Here is a 22,007-nt window from a genome sequence, read left to right as displayed (position 1 = left end):
TGTAATTGTAAAATAATCATTTTTATTAAAAGGATGATTCGTCGTTAAAACTAATGGACAGTTGGTAGGTAATACAAACCTCAATTATTATAAAAATTATTATTTTTTATGGAGCGCTTTGATGGCACTTAGAATTGCGTTACGGAGTTATAATATCCTCCTCTATTTTATAGTAGTTGTTATGTAATGTTATATCAGTTCATATTTTATTAGTTGTCAAAATATAATTATCGAAATGTCATACTTATTCCATATGAATATATAATAAATGGGCGACGAGGATGGGATAACAACCAGTGGTGAACCCCAATCACTATGGTTGACTTTCGATATAATTCCTTGAGCTTCTAGGCTGTCAAGTTCTTTCTCAACTTTCTCCCTAAGTGCATACGGTACATCTCGTTCTTTAAAGTAGACTGGCATTTTCACGCAGTTGCAAATTTACTTTAAAATTTGATACAAGTCCAATTGTTTCTTCAAATATGTCTGAATATTTTTGAATAAATTCTTCTTCATTAGCCGGCATATTTTTAATTTGTCTGATTCCTGTTGAGTTATCGATGTATTGAAGGTTAATGTTTAAATGTCTTATCCATACACGCCCTAATAAGGAGTCCAATTCATCAGGAACTACATAAAATTCTTCTGTTGAAATTTTATTTTGATATTGCATTGATATTTTTGCTTTTCCCAGGGGATAAAATACGTTTTTTGTATATGATCTAAATGCAATATCAGATTTTTGAAGGGGTAAATCCAGATTTAGTTCTTTAAATTTTGATTCTGAAATAAGTGTAAATCCTGCTCCAGAATCAACTTCAAATGTTGCCGGTTTGTTTTTAATAAGCACTGTCACATAAAATTTTTCAGCATCTCTGCAAGATTGATTTTCATAAATGTCTATTACAATTTTATGAATGCCAAAAATATGCTCTGGTTCTGTTTCGCTGGCTGATGTTGCACTTGCATCTATTTGTGGAACAGTTTTTGTTGCAGCTACTGTTGACACAACCTTGTCTAGATCCAACTGAATCTTTCATAGCTGCAATTCTTAACGATGTTTCAGAGCCATGATTGACATCTGCTTCCTCTAAAAAAAATTACGAAGAAAGTGAAAAAAGTATATTAAAGTGTGTAAATATATTTAATTTCCTTAGCTAAGCGCTTTCGACATATGTGTCATCATCAGAGCTAATGGTCAAAGTATATAAAAAAGTACCGGCTACTTCGGGTTGTAGGTGTTTGCATATTAAGAACATTGGTCAGCTGTTCAACTCCGGATGATGCAAGATTACTTTTCTTGGATTACTGAATTTTAATTAAAGATAATAAAACAGTAAGAACAACCACTTAAGACGTTACAAACATATAAATTTTCAACTGCTCGCATCACTCGAAAATGGTTCGGTGATACCGTACCATGACCAAAATTTATATGTTTGTAACATCTAAGTGGTTGTTTTTACTGTTTTATTATCTTTAATTAAAATCCAGTTATCCAAGAAAAGTAATCTTGCATCATCCGGAGTTGAACAGCTGACCAATGTTCTTAATATGCAAACACCTACAACCCGAAGTAGCCGGTACTTTTTTATATTGTTCTATATAATTTGACCATTAGCTTTGATGATAACACATATGTCGAAAGCGCTTAGCTAAGGAAATTAAATATATTTACGCACTTTAATATACTTTTTTCACTTTTTTCGTTCATTCAAGTGTGTACAAAACTTATCAGCCTTTCAACTAAAAAAAATTGATGGCAAATGTCGAATTCTGATCTGAAAAAAATTTAAAAACATATTAGAGATCTTAATACCCCAAAAAGTTAGATAAATTAGTAAGTAAGAAAAAATAAAACCGATAATATAGTTTCTGAAGTAGGTACACCAAGTTTGGTGTCAAGTTTGTGGTGTAGAGTGTAGATACTTCAGAAACTATATTGAGGGTTTTATTTTTTCTTACTTCATAATTTATCTAACTTTTTGGTGTATTAATGTCTCTAAAACGTTTTTAATTTTTTTTAGATAAGAAATCGACATTTGATACCAATTTTTTTTAGAGGTAGCAGATGTAAACCAAGTATCTGAAATATCGTTAAGGGTTGCAGCTACGAGAGATTCAGTTGGATCAGAACAAGGTTTTGTCAACTGTCAACAGATTCAAGTACAAGAAGGTAATGATACTCAGCAATTCTAAGTGTCACAAAGACACTCCATGGCAAAATAAACGATAATTTTTATAATTGAGTATCTAGGTATAATATTACTATATTGAAAGAGAGACTAAGTTTTCACTCTAATGGCATATAAAACAACATAATGCTATTCTACACCCCACCAGAATGAAAACAATGGGAACCTTCTCTGGTTACACCTCCGAGGCTTCTACAATTTGCAAGCCATACGGATGATGAGACTAAGGAAGATGAGGGAATTTTACAATTAGGTAGTCTCAGCCATCTTAGATGAGGGAATTTTACAATTAGGTAGTCTCAGCCATCTTCTTTAGTCTCAGCATCCGTATGGCGTGCAAATTGTAGAAGGAGGTGTAACCAGAGAAGGTTACCATTGTTTTCAGTCTGGTGGGATGTAGAGTAACATTACGTTGTTTTATATGCCATTAGAGTGAAAACTTAGTATGTATTTTGCTAGCAGTTGCCGCTAGGGCATCTATGCGCTATTCGAATGCGAATTTCGTTCGTTTCAATCCGTGACTGCACGCCGGCGTTTGTACAAGTTGGATCAGAGAGAGCAGCACATGTGCCTCCTGATGAGAGACTAGTAAGTTTCGAAACCGGTAGAGGTGCTTGCTGCACTCTGATTGGACTAGAATATGATGCGGCTGTATTTTCGTTTTGCAACGAAATTGAAAATGGTTATTCATTTTTATTATTATATTGCTTTGATAAAAAAAACACTGATTATTTTATGATCTGATTGTTTGTAGGTATTACCAATTAACTGTCCATTAGTTTTAATGACGAATCATTATCATTTTAATAAAAATGGTTATTTTCCAATTACAGAGTAATTTATTCAGTTTAACCTATCAATTTCGACTTAGTAGATATACCATAATGTTTATATATGGTAGGGGAGCAAAGTATGCTAAATGTACAGTCACTCGAGCGCTTTGGAGACCTATTGGGTTGTGAAGAGTAGGTCCTAAAACCAAAAAAAGTTAAGTAACATTTTCCATTTTAGTGGGCGCTTGCCATTTTTTAATTTAATTTTCCATTTCCAACAATCGTTTTTTCAGATTATAACGCCATATATGCATAATTCGAAAAAATGTTACCTCCCGCCCCACCTCCGTGGGGGGTCGTGTTTGATGTCACTCGATAGATTTTTTAAAAATATTAAATAAGTGTATTTTACAGTTTTTCGATCTGATGTTCATTACACGAAATATCGCGGGATTCGTATTTAAAATATTAAATTTACCCCCCACCCCTCTCCGTGGGAAGTCGTGTTTGGTATCATTCGATAGATTTTTAAAAAATATTGAGGACATATTTTTTAATTTTTCGATCCGTCATTCATTTCGCTTTTTTCTTGTGAAACTTTGGGACTCGCCCATTTCCTTACGCCCTGCTCAAATCTTCAAGATTTTTTTAAATATACACTCTTTTGCATATAGTACTTAACTTACCTTATCTTAATCTGATAATTTCGAGTTTTTTTAAGGATAGATTTTTTTTCGGGCCCCCCTTAACGAACTCCCCTGTGTTAAGAGCCAATATATGGTAGAGCTACATCTGCGGGGTACCAGGTTTCTCCCCATATGATAATCTGACGCGCTCGAGTAACTGCAAAAATCCCCGCTTGGGCTCCCCTACCAATATTATAATGTTTCGATTAGAGATTTGAACCATATTTTCTTTGAATGCAAAATTAACGAGAGATATATAAATCAATTATATTACAATTTACGACAAACACAAGTTCATTTTCCAATTAGTATAGAATATCTACCTACTAAGTTGTCATAAAATGGAAATATTTAAATTACTCATAAACTACTTGAAAGAAACAAATACAGTCATTTAAGTGAAATAGGTATAAATATAACAAAACTAATAAATTAAGGTAAAAATAAAATAAAAATCTGTGGCTAACGGACCCGCATCCAAGCCATTTTTTCACACACACACACATAATGTTTATACAAGACCGTACTAGTTTATCCTGCTATGTCTATATTAATATCAGGATAAACTAGTTTGGCCTAGGCTAAACTAGTTTATCCTATCGCGTTTAGGATAAACTAGTTTGGCCTAGGCCATACTAGTTTATCCCTACGCGGTTAGGACAAACTAGTTTGGCCTAGGCCAAACTAGTTTATCCTAAAATTGAGTTTGGCCGGTAACATATACATGGATCTCCCCGCAGGATCAACCAGGAAACTATACGGTATCAAATTGTTTACATAATGGTGAACAAAAGATTCCCTAATGGAAACCTATCAGTTAAAACTTACCCTGGTGCTGACATATCGACTATCATGTTCCTGTTGTTGGTAAATTAAGATTCAAATAAGGTTAAAAAAGAGAATAGTAACAAAAAATGCGCTATATGAGGAGACTAAAAGGTCTCTAAGGACTAAAAGGAGACTAAAGAGGTAAGAAAACAAAAGAGACAATCGCAAGGACTGTTTCAAAGAAGCTAAGTAACATGGGACAAACATATAACGCAGAAGAATCACTCTAGAACAGGGGTCACCAATTAGTTTCACTGAGGGTCCGTTTCGAAAACCTATGACACTTCCGGGATCCGGATTTATGCTGCCTGTGTCTGACTGTTCTGATTCGGTTTCTTTGTGGATTCTTGTTAAAAAATATCCCCTATAAACAAATCAGAAGCGTGCCGGGCGAAATTTTTGGGCAGAAATTGTTTAATATATTTTTTAACAAATTCAAAACATCACCTTTTTTGCCGGTGAAAATATGTTTTTAGCATTTTTGGGTCATCTTAAATAAAAAAGATCTGTCATTTTATTAAAACCTAAGAGTTTTCAAGCATCGCAAATCGCAAAAACTTTTCAGAAATATGACAAGAGACCTTTATTGTTTATAATTACCCAAGAAACCTAAGCCAAGCCGCATACCAAAGAAACATGAAACGAAAAACATGAAACATGAAACAAAAAACATGTTTCATGAAAAGAAAACACTGCTAAACAAATCTCAAAGTCCGGCTACCAATGAAACGAGTATAATTCATGCTCATGACACATTTTTATTTTCGGAGAGTTTCATAAATGGCCGGATATATATTTGTTTAGCAGTGGTTTCAAATATAAAAGAAGAACCTGTACGTCAGAGGCTAAAAGCAGAAATAAATGATAACTTAAAGAAAATCAAACAAGAAGTGATAAAGACAACAGATGTAAATGACAAATGGAACGTAATACAAGAAACGTTAGTAGAGGCAGGAAAGAAGATATTATCCACAAAAATAATAAAAAAACAGAGATGGATGACTTCAGAAATCCTAGAGCTAATGGAGGAAAGAAGGAAACATAAAGGCAGGAGTAAGGCAAAATACAAGGAAATCCAGAGATTAATAAGAAAGAAAATAAAAGAGGCCAAATCCACCTGGCTGGCAAATCAATGTAGTGAAATAGAAGAATATTCTAAAAAGTATGATAGCTTTAACATGCACAAGAAAATTAAGGAAATCACAAATACACAGCGAAAAAAGAGAGATGGCCTTCTTAAAGATATAAATGGAAAAATTATTATAGAAGTCAAAGAGAAATTAAAAAAGTGGAAGACATACATAACAGATCTGTTTGAGGATAATAGACAAGAACCGGAAGAAATCGACAGCGAAACGGGACCAGAGATTATAATGGAGGAAATCGAACAAGCAATACGAAACGCAAAAAACGGAAAAACTGTAGGTCCAGACGAAATACCTGCGGAATTACTGAAATGTCTAGACGATGAAACTCTACCGGTACTACTGGATCTGTTTAATGAAGTATATAAAACCGGAAAAATCCCTCAGAAATGGTTGGTGTCCACCTTTGTAACAATACCAAAAACAATATACGCCAAAGATTGTTCGGACTACAGGACAATATCACTAATAAGCCATACCCTCAAAATATTTCTAAAGGTGATTCATGGAAGATTATACAGAAAGCTAGAATATGATATGGATGATACCCAATTTGGGTTCCGCAAAGGACTTGGAACAAGAGAGGCATTGTTTGCGTTTAATGTCCTCTCTCAAAGATGCTTAGATATGAACCTGGATATTTACTCCTGTTTCATCGACTTCGAAAAAGCGTTCGACAGGGTCCGACATGAAAAACTAATAGAATTATTGAAAAACAGAGATATAGACAGACGAGATTTACGAATTATCATCAATCTGTATTGGAATCAAAAGGCCAATATAAAGATAGAAGAACAGGAGTCCGAGAATATTGATATAAAGAGAGGAGTAAGACAGGGTTGTGTTCTGTCGCCGCTACTGTTTAACCTGTACAGTGAAGCCATATTTCAGGAAGCGATAGCGGAGCTAAGTGATGGAATCTCTATAAACGGAACAATAGTAAATAACATAAGATTCGCTGATGACACCGTTATAATGGCAGACACCCTGGAATCACTACAAGAATTGCTAAATAGAATTAACGATTATTGCATTCGATACGGACTAAAAATAAACAAGAAAAAAACTAAATTTATGATTGTCTCAAAAACAGAACATGGAAATGAAAGGTTAATGATAGAGCAAACCCAAATAGAAAAAGTTAAGACATACAAATATCTGGGAACCTGGGTTGATGACAAAAATGACCAAAGCAAAGAAATTAAAGTCCGAATTGAAACTGCAAGGCAAGCATTTATAAAAATGAAGACACTGCTTACAAACAAAGACCTTCAGTTGCCTCTCAGATTGAGGGCTCTAAGATGCTACATATTTTCTATATTGCTATACGGAATGGAAGCTTGGACATTGAAGAGACAACACATAAGAAGAATAGAAGCGTTCGAAATGTGGTGTTACAGAAGAATATTGAAAATTCAGTGGGTTCAAAGGATTACCAATGTTGAAGTGCTACGACGTTTAAATAAGGAGTTAGAAATTATGAAAAGTATAAAAACTAGAAAACTGGAATATTTGGGTCACATTACCAGAGGAGAAAAATATGAGTTGCTGAGAATTATTATGCAAGGAAGGATCCAAGGAAGAAGAGGCATAGGAAGAAGACGCATCTCCTGGCTGAGGAACCTTAGAGAATGGTTTAACTGTAGTTCATTACAACTATTCAGAGCAGCAGCCAACAAAGTGACCATAGCCATTATGATATCCAACCTCCGATAGGAGAGGGAACTTTAAGAAGAAGAAGCAGTGGTTTATTTCCATGAAACGTAATTTACGTTTCATGTTTCTTTGATGTGCGGCCTGCCTAAAAGTACATTTTTCGAGACAAAAAAGTAATTTTGAATTTGCTTAAAAAATTGTGTCACCCGGCACCCTTCTGATTTGTTTAAATGGGACATTTTTGAACAGGAATCCGCAAAGAAATCGTGTCAGAAACATTTTTCATACGAAAGTGGCCTCACACATGGACTAATATGGAAAGGAAAACTAATAATATCTGCTTGTTTTTTGGTTACTGTATACTTTTCTGTAAGTCTTCCTGGTACAATAAATAAAATATAAATTAATTGTGTATTGTTTTGATGTTATTATCAGAACTCTGAAAATAATTAAGTCATGAGATAATAGACCGTTTCCAAACTTTACGAATGCACTGTATAAATAAACTAAGATAGTCCGACTTTAATAACCAATAAACAGCTATACCTAGGTTAATATGTATTTAAAGTAATATACAAGGTGTGGTATTAGTGGCAGGACGACCAATTTACTCATTTGTCGCAAGAGATAAGAAAAAAATATGTATTGAAAAGTTAGACCATACTATATCGGACCATAATATTTTCAAATATACTGGGCCATACATATTGACAAGATTCAACAAATTTATCTTTTTTTAATGGAACACCCTGTAGATTTTTACATTTTTGGACAGTTTTCGATGTTCTCGTTATGGTAATATAAAGTTTTCATACGAGGTAGTTTAAAAGATAATTACATTTTTTTATTAATTTCGTAGCAACATCAACACCCTGTAAAATTGTAGGATGTTAACATAAAAAAATCTGTATTATTAACATTTTTTAAACAACACCGAGGCGGTGCCTTCGTTATTTACAACTAGTCACAAAATATTAGACTAACGAGCAAATTTTCTTTAATGACAATCTTAAAACTAATGTTTAGTTCTTCCAAATGGTATTCCTCATTTTTTTTTAGCCAGCTTAAACCTAGCACTTAACACGCACATGACTCTACACTAACATTTACTATTTACACTAACTCGAAAGGTTTAGTTCTCTTGAGTTTTCCCACTATTCCATGCTGGTCCAGGAGTCGAATAGCCTCTACGTTTGCATGGTTATAAAGTCTGTTTTCATGCTTCTTTGCGAATACATATTTTAATTACATCTGCCACCATTTCCACACCTAGGTCTCTGTGTAGGTCGCTACTTCTTATGTACCAGGGAGCATTTACAATGTCTCTTAGTACTTTATTCAGAAAATTTTGGATCATTTTGATGTTACTCGCACTGGCACATCCCCAGAGCTGTATGCCATATGTCCATACCGACTTCAGTACTTGTTTATAGAGTGCATTCATAAAGTGTGGAAACAGTCTATTATCTCATGACTCAATTATTTTCAGAGTTAAAGCTCTGAGAGGTCGATTTTTATTTTTAAATTATAATTTTTTTAAATGGGAATAGGGGTCGTGTGGTAGCTCATTTGAAAGGTGATTCAATTCTGGATTCAGTAATATAAACATAAATAAAAATCAGATGTCAAGTACCTGGGACTCCATTTGGACCGAAAGCTGACATGGAAGAACCATATCAAAACCAAGAAAGCTCAACTAAATTTAAAAGTCAGACAAATGTATTGGCTGCTAGGTAAAAGATTCCAGTTATCATTAGAAAACAAAGTATTATTATACAAAATTATACTAAAAGCCAATATGAAGTTATGGGGCTGCAGCAAACCGAGCAACACTAAAATATTGCAAACTTTTCAATCAAAGTCGCTGCGGATGATAGCAAATGCACCATGGTACGTTTCCAATATAACTATCCATAATGACCTTGGGATACCATTCATCGAAGATGTTATTAAACTACAGGCAAACAAAGCCCAAGAAAGAAATTCCGCCCAAGAAAGAAATTCCGCCCATGAAAGTCAAACTATTCAACAACTCTACCAGCCGCCACTTGTGGGAAGAAGACTGAAAAGGACATGGCCAGAGGACCTAATGATTAGGTGTATTGGAGAACCATCGATGGATGGTGCCCAAAGCATGCCAGGATTCAAGACTTTGCTACTATTAGCTAAATACTCTGTGTTGTAATTAGAGTAGATTGTAAATTTGAACCTAATAAAATGATAAAAAAAATAAACATAAACATTATTATTTATACCGGGTGGCTAAAATAATAATTTTTGAATTAAATTAATTGCCGCAAAAAGAAGTATATGTAATTTATTTAACTCAAAATACATTTTATTGCTGTCAGAAAATAGAAAAAAATGTTTATTTGACAAATAAATATTGCTTTTCTCTTAAATTAAATGTTCAAACTGAAGAGGCAGGTGTGTGGCTGTTTGACATTTTTTAATTTAAGCGAAAAGCAATGTTTGTTTATGAAATAAACATTTTTTTATATTATATAGCATCAGTACAATGTATTTTGAGTTAGATAAATTACATACTGTTATGATCTGCTTCTTATTAATTTTATATTAATTATTATTTATCTGATTAATTATTTAATTGTCGCAAATCATACATAAAAAAACAATAAAAAAATCTCAGGGTGCCTTTTTATAATCTTAAAAAAAATGTCTAAATAATCTTACGTTATACTTATCTTCTCTCGTGGGTTCAGTATCTCTTAGTTGATCCTAATCGGGGTAAAATAGGGAAAAGAAATAAAGCCAAATATAAAATAAACATACAGAATTGTCTTTTATTTATCAAATGAATACTCGAAAAATCTATCAAATCTAAAACCTATGGACACAGATGTCCGAATGAAATTTCTACCACTTAAATTTATTATAGTTAAAAAAAAACAATTTATCGGTTTGTTCCCGATAACTTTGGTAAAACAAACTAAACAAAACAAATTTATGTATTCGCAAAATTACCTATATTTACTATTTACTTTTTTTAAATATTGGAATTTTAATTCATATGCTTTTTACTCAAAAATTTAGTTTCCGAACATAAAAATCTCTTTCTCATAAATTGACTGACCTTTTGCTTCACTCACTCTGATGTCTTCTCGTGACCCAAAACAGCTCTCCCTCGTTGACTATGTTAAAGGCTACTCATCAAAGCCCTCTCCGTTCTCCAGCTTCAAAACTATCAGCATACCAGCACCAATTCTCCAAGCCGGGCCTCTTTTGACACGTACTCGATTCAAACAAAACTCCAAAAATTCTCTGCTCTCCTTCTCACAATAATACAGAATCAAAGAGGTATTTCGTCTCAATTTGATCTGTCTCTCGTTCCATTTTTCAACACTATTCTCCACTATCAAACAACCACTGGTACTTGCTAACTACTTATCCACCAAAACGTCGACCGCTCCTCAGCGCTGCCAAATAACATACTGACTTCTTTTTCAACTCTCTCAATCATTCAAACTACCTTTCCCCTTCCAACTTGCCAAGAATCAGAAACAATCTTTTCCATTCGAGAAACAAACAGTCATTTTCAAAATTATTCCGACCATCCTAATTACTTTCGGGGAAACTCTACAACATTTACTCGTGTTGAACAAAGATATTAAAATTCCAAACTTTCTTTTAAACCACTTTCCCAGAAAGTGATAATTACATCTACCTGTGGATTCTATAGTTCCCGTAGTAAACAATATTTTTCCATTATAAACCTAAATACATCGTCCTTTTCACTTTAATTATTCACAAAAGTCTTTAATGGTTCATCGGAAAACTCATTAAAAGAGAAATCCACTTACATCCAAACTAAATTCTAATAAATATTTACAGCTCAATATACAGGGTGTATCAAATTTATGTGCCCGCGTTATTAAAAAAAAATTTAATTCAATTTTTATTTTGCCTTTGATTGATAAAATTGAAAACACAATAATACATTCTTCTTTTTGCGTCAATTATTTTAATTCAAAAATTATTTTTTGGCCACCGTGTATAAATAATCATGTTAATGTTTATATTACTGGATAGAGAATTGAATCACCTTTCAAATGAGCTACCACACGACCCCTATTCCCGTTAAAAAAAAATCATCGATACGTCAAAAAATCATAATTTAAAAATAAAAATCGACCTCTCCGAGCTTTAACTCTGAAAATAATTAAGTCATGAGATAATAGGCCGTTTCCACACTTTATGAATGCACTGTATATTTATCATGAGCTTATTATGTACTAACATTTCTGAATTTCTTCCTGATGATCCAGTACAATTTTCTATATTTGATGTTCTATTCTTATGATGTTATATTATTAGTCAAATATTAAAATTAGTAGGTACTTACCTACCTGTTTTCTATCCATCACTATCACTGATCCTGACATTTTAATGACCTTGAGTTAAATTATGCGAAAAGTAAATTTACAAATAAACACATACACATAATTAAAATCGCAGATACACATACTGCAGTAAACAACAGAGTATTAAATTTTAATTAACATTCCAAAAAGGTATGTCAATACAATAAGTAATATAAATATTTAGAAATAAACCTACTTCATTGTTCTTTGTACAAATGATCTGATACAGACAATTTTACTTTAATAACTAATTTCACTCCTATATATTTTTATAATATTGACGGTTGATAGGTAAAAGATTGTAACCCACAAATCAACTTTTTTCAGGAAGTAGAAAAATGTTTCATTTAAGTACTTTGATGACGACTAAATCTAGTAATTATTTTCATTAATTTATAGATCAATAATAATTGATCACCAAAGTTCTTATGGACCATTTTTTCTACTTCCTGAAAAAAGTTGATTTGTGGCTTACAACCACAAATACCTCTACCTTTCATCAATAATTGATCTATAAATTAATGAAAAAAATTATTAGGTTAAGTCCTCATCAAAGTACTCACATAGAACATTTTTTCTACTTCCTGAAAAAAGTTGATTTGTGGGTTACCTTTTACCTTTCAACCGTCGGTATAAAACAAAATGCAGAATCATTATATCTGAACTGAATCCACACTGATCTAGCCTATCAGCCATCTTTCACTTTTGGCTAAGATTCGTGGACGACAAAAGAGAAGAGGCATGTAAAAATTGTAAATTACATTATAAAATCATTTTAAATATTATTACAGAGTCCTTGAAATTTATTGAGACTGGTTCCTGAAACCAATTTGGACTTATGAGCTAGAATTATGGGGAACCACTGCATATTCCAATATTGAAGTGATACAAAGATTTCAATCCAAAATATTGAGAACAATACTAGGAGTTCCATAGTACATAAACAATGAAGTTATCCATCAAGATTTCAGACTGGGATACAACAAAGATGATATCAAAAAGTACACGAAAAAACATGTATAGTTGACATCAAGTTATTGCAGCAAAACCCGTATCTTTTTACAAAATCATTTGTATTTGAGTGGTGTGGTTAAACTTCCGGCACAGGTAAAAAGTAGTAAGTGTTAATCTATTGTACATTTAATTATTATACCTGCTATTCAGTATGTTTACCTCTTGAAACTTAATGACGCCAATCAAATACAAATGAATTTGTAATAGGATTAAGATAAAGTTTTTTCTACAATAACTTGATGGCAACGGTACAGAGAAACTTAAAGTGCATCTGAATGTGTTCACTAAAAGCTTAGTAAATAAACTGCATACAACAGTTCAAAGGTTAAAACGAAAAGTTCAGCAAATTTATTAGAATCAATTTTATTATGAAAATTATTTATCAACATTAATAATTAAATTCTTAAATATCAAGGTCCTAAATAATTACAAATATCCCTTTCTTTCATTTAAAATTTTTTACCACCTATCCATAAATAATTCTAGGTAAACATATACACATACAGAGTTCAAAATAATGGAATAAATTAATTTTTTTGAGAATAGGCCACTTTAGAGGAAAATCCCGAGACAGGTCGATTTTTAAATTATGATTTTTTAACATATATGCCATACCAGTGACGTCATCCATTTAGGCATGATGACGTAATCAATGATTTTTTTTGAATATGAATAGGGGTCATGTGGTAGCTTATTGAAAGTTTATTTATTTCTATATTCAGTAATATAACAATAACATCATTATTTATACAGGGTGGCCAAACAAATAATTTTTAATATTATTCTGATGCTATTTCTTTGTGGCATTTTTGTAATTAACTATTCTAATTGGGAAATAAGCCACAATTTAACTTAAAAAAATAGTTTTATTAACGCTTCGACTTCCACTTCGGACGTCGTTATCAAAACACAAAATATTAATGATTATATTATTAATATTTTTTATTTTGACAAAGATGTCCGAAGTGGAAGTTGAAACGTTAATAAAATTATTTTTTCAAGTTAAATTGTGGCTTATTTCTCGATTAGAATAGTTAATTACAATAATTTTTGAATCAAATTAATAGGGAATTTGCATAAAATTTTAAATTCGAAAAAAATGCTATAAATCACAACAGAACATAATTTAAAACATAATATATCAAGGAAAAAAAATTTTTTTTTGTCTTTCGTTTGGCCCCTAGAGACGATTAAAATAGAGAGCAAATTAAAATTATAGCAGGCAGCCCAAAACGTGCCCTCATTGGTCGTGACAGCATATCATTGTAGTATTTGAAGTCCTCGCCATTAATTCATTAGGTTTGGCATTCATTTGACACTCAGTTTTGTAAATATTGTGATAGTTGCTATTTCTGACTAATATTTCAATGCTTCAGAAGCCAATCGGTATAAGTCAGTAAGTGTTTAAAATGGGATACTAAGATGTTTCTGCATGCAGTTGCAGAAATACAGGGTGGTTCATCTTATTCGCCTCAGTGTCTGTACGGAAAACCACTTAATATTTAAAAAAAAATTCTTCACAGAAATGTACACGACCATTAATAATAAAATCCAAAAATAATGTGAATTATACAGGGTGCTCCAAAAAAAGAGTGGTATATCAAAGTTATATTTTTTCTTATGGAATGCCCTATATCTGATGACATTATTGAATTTACCTTAAAAAATAAACTATACTTTCATAAGGGTTCCCTATACCTAAATACAGGGTGTTTTGATTTATTCCGATTTTTATAAATATGTAAGGTTTTAGAAAAAAATAAATATCTACGAATCTAAGAATCACAAGAATCTACAGGTCGAGCAAGTCTCGTAAATTTCACGATTGCGAGCCACGCTTCACGCAACCGTGTTTGCGTACTTGTGTTTCGAGTTGCGTGGTCGTGCGGAGTTATATTTACCAAATTTCATAGAAGAGTGGGTGGGGCCAAATTTAAATAATATAATCGTTTCTACTGATTCATAATAATAATATGTAGGTATACTATTCTCAATATGGTTACTGGGTGTAAAAGATAAATCTTATTCTATCTGTTCTTCATGAGTTTTAGATAATTTTAGTTGTATTTCTTTGTAATTTTGTGTTGTACAAAGATTAATTTAACATTTTCTCTGGAAGTATTAATTTAGAAAGATAATATGCTTCATTGGTGTTGTGTTTTGAAGTGTGAAATGCAAAGTAATTGTGATAAAGTCAAGATAAAGTTCACTTTTAAACTGAACTAAATAAGGTATCTGAGAGACAACAATGGTTAAATGCAATACAATGTACAGGTTTTACTAGCGAAATGAAAATTTTCCTGTCCTGTCTGCTGTAATCATTTTATATCTGGTAAGTTACAATTACAACAGTAACGATTTTTGAAGATGTTAACATTTTAATCTTATAGGAAAATAGGAAAACCAGCCGACTTAATCGATAATAACAATCTCCAGATTGGGTTCCTTCAATAAATATGGGCTATAAACACAATGAAATAAGTTCCCCAAAATCTAAAATGGAGTGGTATCAAAGGAGAATTAAAGGAAAAAATATTCATATTGAAATTATTTATAAGGCACTGGACTGTCTTAAATTCTACAATAATACTAGGTGGGTAAATGATTTTAGACATTTTTCATTAAGAGTAGATTAAGATTAAGTAGATTTTCATTCAGTAGATTTAAGACTTGTTTACACGGGTAGAGTAATGATGCAAGTACTTGATAGAGTAGAGTAACTCTACCTGTAAAAATGCTCAGCACAGTAGAATAGCTGGTAGAGTGTATAGTTGGAGTTAAAGTAGAGTGACTAGCAACCTATGGCAAAGTAACTACTCTATGACCACCACTACTGCCAAAATGTCTACTCAGCTGCACACTCTACCCATGGAACACGCTCAATTACGGCAGAATAGAGTAGGTAGGAGAGTACATGGGGGCGCTGTCATTCTGGCTGGAATTGTGTTTTGTGTAAATAGTGAAAATGAAGTTCACCGAAGATGAAACTTTAAAACTTGTAGAGCTATAATACGGCGAATACCAGTGTTTATGGAATTTAGGTAGTGTATACTACAGAAATAAAAGTTTGCAGCAAGCTGCGCAGGATGAAATCGTCGAAAGAATGGCAAAGGGGGCTTTGGAGTAAACGAGCTTAAGCAAAAAAATTAAGAATTTAAGGTGCACTTATAATCAAGAGTGTTTAAAAATACAAAAATCGGTTTCACTATACTAGCATCAGTACTATACTTGTACTCTCCTCATGTGAATGGTATCAAGCCATTTTTGGTAGAGTACTACCTCTACTCTCCTCAAAACTCTACCCATGTAAACAAGTCTTTAGAAACAGTGGAAAATGAGGTAGCTAGTAGAGTAGTAGTAGAGTAAAATATACTGGTTTAGCAAATTACAATGTTTTAAGTTAATACAGTAGCGATCAACAGGTAGCCAAAACGTGTTCCTGTAATTTTGAATATTTTTTCGAAGTATTTGGCACACATATTCGTAAAATAATAAAGAATGGCGGTACAGAGCCCAATTTGAAAAATATATTAATATGTGGAAATTACTCTGTAATTATACAATATTTAAAAAACAAGCCTGTACCGCCATTAAGAAGAACAAAAAAATACACTTTCTTCAAATAAACTTTTTTATCCGATGCCTAGATTTTGTGTAATTTTGGAACTACTAATGAAATAAAAAATTTTAGTAGTTCCAAAATAACACAAAATCAGATAAAAAAGTTGTATTTGAAGAAAGTGTATTTTTTGTTCTTCTTAATGGCGGTACAAGCTCGTTTTTTTATATTGTATTTAATTACAGAGTAATTTCCACATATTAATATATTTTTCAAATTGGGCTCTGTACCGCCATTCTTTATTATATTAAGAATATGTGTGCCAAATATCTCGAAAAAATATTCAAAATTACAGCCGCAATCTTGGAACACATTTTCGCTACCTGTTGATCGATACTGTTTCCTCTTAAGATAGTTTTAATAGTTATTTATGATATAAGTATTAAAAGTACAATTTTAAGACGCGCATGTGAAAGTTAACTTGAAAAAATAATTTTATTAATGTTTTGACTTCCACATCAGATGTCATTGTCAAAATACAAAATATTCATTATTATTAGGTTTATTCTAGCAAACAGTCAAACTAGTCAAAAACCGTCAGCAAACAGTTGGTCAGTAAAAGAACATAATACAGTCACCAGTGCGATCCCCTCTACTCGCGCTGGTCCACTATTCGCTGATGGTTTCAAACTGTTTGAAACTGATGCTAGAACAAACCTATTATTATTATGCATATCATTATCTGTAAATAATATTTCTTCTGATTGTTAATTGTAAAGGATAGAAAAATTACCATTTATTTTATTTTTTTTTAGAATCAGCTGAGAGAAGTGGTCTACAAAAAACCAGGAAGGAAACGGAATATGTGGCTACGAAAGGCAAAAGAAAGGTTTACAAAGCAAATGTGACACATTTTTTTGAAATATTTAGGAATATCAGTAAATTGCATTAAAAAAATGTATGAAAAGATTTTTTCAATAAAAATGTTTATATTTATCAAGGATGTATTATTTGGTATGGCCACATATCGTCAGTGATGTAATAATACATCCTATCTGTTTTTTTTTTCATGAGTTTTGTAAGAGAAACTAAAAACTTGTCTTAGGGTCACCTCCTGTTTTCATATGATATTTTTTGACTTGTTTTGTAGTAAATTAAACTATCTATGAACTACAAAACAAGTCAAAACTTACATATGAACACAGGAGGTGACCTTAAAACATGTTTTTCCATCTCTCATACAAAACTCATGAAAAAACAGATAGGAGGTATTGTCACATCAGCAAGGATGTACAGTGATGAGTGCCCTAATAACCGGCAAAATATGGGCAACATATTTAGTTGTGAGATAAAAAGAAATGAAACTAGTCGAGCTGGGAAATTTAGCGAAATTAACCTTTAAATTTACGTTATATTGATCCCACCTTTACACATATCGGAGGAGTATGTCAACTAAAATTGTCACTGTGACAGTGGTAGTTTCCAAACTCGTCTGATACGTCTGAAGGTGGTACACAATCAATACAATCTAAATGTATACAATGTCTTTTTATCTCACTACTTAATACATCTTTTGTGCTATTTTGCCGGTTATTAGAGCGCTCATCACTGTATTTCTGGTATATCCAGGGAATGTCTACAAAATATATTTTGAATGTCCAGAGAACATTCGTGGACATTCATGGAATGTTCCAATAAGACATTCAGGTAATGTTTAAAATGCTGACACAGGATTTTCCTGGGATGTTCAGGGAACATGTTTTCGGGGATATTCCAGGAATTTTTCAATGTCTGTGTACCTTCTATGGACCTATATGGAATATTTTGGTGTTATTACCGCCGCACTCCACTTGCGATTTGTAATCAGGAAGATTGAACACATTGTTTCAAATACAAGTCAATCCATTTGTGACTAAATAATCATGGATTGACTTCTATTTGAAAGAATGTGTTCAATCTTCACAACTACAAATCGCAAGTGGAGTCCGGCGCTTAGGGCTACTTCCTCTTTGGTATTATGTATTATACTACATAAATCAGGAACTTTCCTTCTAAATATATGTATGCATCTTGGCCATCAAACATATTCTTCGAAACATTTTTTTAAGGGGTTACATAGGTCTTGTGGGTAAAAAAGTGACTTTTTAAAAAACGATATCTCGAAAACTAAAATTTATTTTTATTTATAATTGGAACATGTAAAAGTATAGTACTTAAGGTAGTCTCAAAAAAAGTTTCAGCCAAAAATATTCATTTTTGTAGAGTTTAAGTTTTTTTGCGTTGGCAGCATAACTAAGTCCAGTCTCATCTGAAATCAAAAAGTTTCTTGTAGTTTATACCTCTGGCTAGAATATGAACGAAGGAATTAAAAAAATGAAATTTGAAGATTTTACATAAGTTTAAACACATTTTTGACCCCAATTTTTCTCATTTTTAAAGTAGTTTTTTTTTTATAAAACAAAAATGACCTCAACTAATAAAAAATCCTTTGTTCATTCACTAGCCAGAGGTATAAACTACAAGAAACTTTGATTTCAGATGAGACTGGACTTGTTATGCTGCTCACCGCAAAAAAGGGCTGTTGTCGAAAAATTGCAGTCAACTCTACAAAAATGAATATTTTTGGCTGAAATTTTTTTGAGAGTACTATACTTTTACATGTTTCAATTATAAATAAAAATAATTTTTAGTTTCCAAGATATAATTTTTTTAAAAAGTCACATTTTTTACCTGCAAGACAACAACTTGTTGATTTCAAATTGTAACAGTTGTTTTGCAAAGTATGCTGCCCTCTTGTATTTTCTGTGTTATCTTCATCATACAATTACTTCATCTAAAAATTTTCTGCGAAAAAAAATAAACCAAAAGTTTAACCACCTTCACACCGCAGAATCAAGTTACACAAATTTTCAAACACCTCACCTGACACAGCGTCTCAAGTACGATTGCGCGAATTGGTAAATATAACTCCGCACGACTACGCAACTCGAAACACAAGTACGCAAACACGGTTGCGTGAAACGTGGCTCGCAATCGTGAAATTTACGAGACTTGCTCGACCTGTAGATTCTTGTCTAAGAATCAGTAACAAATTCTTTCTTGGATCTTTTTAAAATACTATTTAGCATACTTAAACAGATGATTATTGCAACAAAGTTTCTTACAGGGTGGTCAAAATATGAGATTGTTCTATTAACAAATTCAAGCTGTAATAACTTACTTATTTTAAATGGAACACCCTGTATCTTACTAGTCTATTGCGTAGAAATTTTTTTTAGCTTTCAATTCTTATTAGGGTTTCCTATACATATCTTCCTTCATTTTTTAAATATTTAAAGATTTCCTAATTTGTAAGCTTTAAAAATTAGAATTAAGTACCTATGTCGTGGTTATGTACAACACATCACCAACACCGGCAATATACTTAGACAATATACTGTCATTATATAATATATAAAGACGTAGCAAATAATATTCTAGGGCCAGAGAAACCACCATCACGCAATGACTGGTTCGATGCTGAGTGTGAGGACATTACAAGAAGAAAGAACGATGCATATAAACAGATGCAGCACAGGAAAACCCGAGAAAAACAATAAAAATATAAAGACCTTAGAAGAGAAGAGAAGTGCATTCATAGAAGAAAAAAGAGAACTTATGAAAATAGAATACTAGAAGAACTTGAGGCATTAAAACAGGAAAATCAAACAAGAAAATTCTATAAAACTCTGAATAATGCAAGAAAGGAATTCAAACCAAGGCTAAGACTATGTAAGGATAAGGAGGGGCACATACTCAATACAAAAGAAGAAATATTGAAAAGGTGGGTGGAACACTATAAAGAACTACTTACCATCGAAGTAGAAGATCCAAATCAACCGAACCCAAGAGCAACCAACAATACACCATTAGAGCCTCCATCAATTCAAGAAGTACGGGATGTAATAAAACACCTAAGAAATAATAAATCTCCAGGAAGTGATGGTATATCCGCGGAACTTATTAAATATGGAGGTGCTACCCTGACTAATCAAATATATAAAATAATACTAAGAGCCTGGAATGAGGAACAAATCCCGGAAGAGTGGTGTCTTGGAATCGTTTGCCCGCTACACAAAAAGGGTGATCAATTGGAATGTAGAAACTATAGGGGAATAACCCTCCTTAATACAGCTTACAAAATATTTTCGAGCATCTTATATGGTCGCCTAAGTGCATATTCAGAGGAGCTTCTTGGAGAATATCAAAGTGGTTTTAGGCCTGGTCGATCAACAACAGACCAGATCTTTGTGCTAAGACAAATACTGGAAAAAACCAATGAATTCAATATCGACACATACCATCTTTTCGTAGATTTTAAATCGGCCTATGATAGTGTCCTAAGAAATAAATTGTATGAAGCCATGGATGAATTCCACATCCCTGACAAACTGATAAGATTGGTTAAGGCTACAATGCGTAAAGTCGTTTGCAAAGTCGAAATACAGAACGAACAATCACAGGCGTTTGAAACGAATATTGGGCTGCGACAGGGAGATGCGCTGGCGTGTCTCCTCTTCAACATAGCTCTGGAAAAGGCGGTCAGAGATGCCCGAATAGACAACAGAGGAAATATTTTTAATAAATCATCCCAAATTTTGGCATATGCCGATGACGTGGACCTAGTTGCCCGCACAACACGCAATCTAGAAGAAATGTATACCACCTTCTCAAATGCCTCAAAAAATATGGGCCTGACAGTAAACGAGGAGAAAACTAAGATGGTGGCATCAACACCCAACAATAGAGCCATAAACATCGGTCACCAATTCTCTGTTGATAACTCTACCTTTGAAGTGGTGGACAAATTCACATACTTAGGCTCCCTGATCACCAAGGAAAACGTCATGACAGAAGAAATCAAGCGAAGGATAATCCTAGCGAACAAATGCTATTTTGGACTGAGTAGACATATGAGAAGCAGAAACTTAAGCCAAAAAACAAAAATAACCATATACAAAACCCTTATACAACCAGTGTTGACATATGGATCGGAGACATGGACCATCTCCAAGGCAGATGAAAACCTTCTGCTTATATTTGAACGAAGGATCCTGAGAGGCATATTCGGTGGCATCTGTGAAAATGGTATTTGGAGGAGGAGGTACAACTACGAGGTATACCACAGATATAAACATATATTTGGTGGAAAAGATGTAGTATCTCTTATAAGAATAGGACGACTAAGATATGCAGGACATCTAGCAAGATCACAGCATAACAACCCTCCTAGAAGAATCCTTGTCACAACCTGTGGGAAGTAGAAATAGGGGTAGGCCAAAACTTAGATGGAAAGATGGTGTAGATGAGGATGGGAGAAAAATAGGTGCAGCAAACTGGCAACGGTTGGCAATGGATAGGACTGACTGGCGTAATAGACTTGGGAAGGTCGAGGCTCTTTCATAGGGCTGTAGCACCATTGATGATGATGAATATACTGTCATTAAAAAAATTTTCATTGTTATCATGTAATCACACAGAGTGTTGTATTATTTTAGTTGATTTTGGCCTGCATGTGACATTGAATAATATGTTTATATTTATATTAAACTGCATACCCTATATTAGATGCCGTATTCTGGGAGATATTTAAATTATTATATTTCATTTCGTATACGTATTTTCCATATCTTAAACCGACGGTTATTAAGTAAATTTAAGAACACCACTTTTTGTTTGAATCTTTGAATCGCAATTACAAACAATTAGATGCAATAGCTACTATGACGA

At 32.9% G+C, this 22,007-nt stretch overlaps 1 protein-coding gene and 1 long non-coding RNA gene across 2 annotated transcripts in view; one reads left to right on the top strand and one right to left on the bottom strand.

Annotated features, from left to right (window-relative positions):
* The window catches only part of LOC126884654 (cytochrome c oxidase subunit 6B1), a 51,706-nt gene that overhangs the window by 25,884 nt on the left and 3,815 nt on the right, over positions 1–22,007 (bottom strand). The window lies entirely within an intron of this gene.
* LOC126884656 (uncharacterized) lies at positions 14,488–17,185 on the top strand. The gene is made up of 3 exons (XR_007698118.1): positions 14,488–15,011; positions 15,070–15,272; positions 17,054–17,185. It is a non-coding gene; the product is annotated as an uncharacterized LOC126884656 (long non-coding RNA).

Source organism: Diabrotica virgifera, chromosome 5 (assembly GCF_917563875.1).
Source record: "Diabrotica virgifera virgifera chromosome 5, PGI_DIABVI_V3a".
Taxonomy (NCBI): domain Eukaryota; kingdom Metazoa; phylum Arthropoda; class Insecta; order Coleoptera; family Chrysomelidae; genus Diabrotica; species Diabrotica virgifera.
The sequence above is the reverse complement of the archived record's forward strand: the minus strand, read 5'-3'. Positions and strand labels throughout refer to the sequence as shown.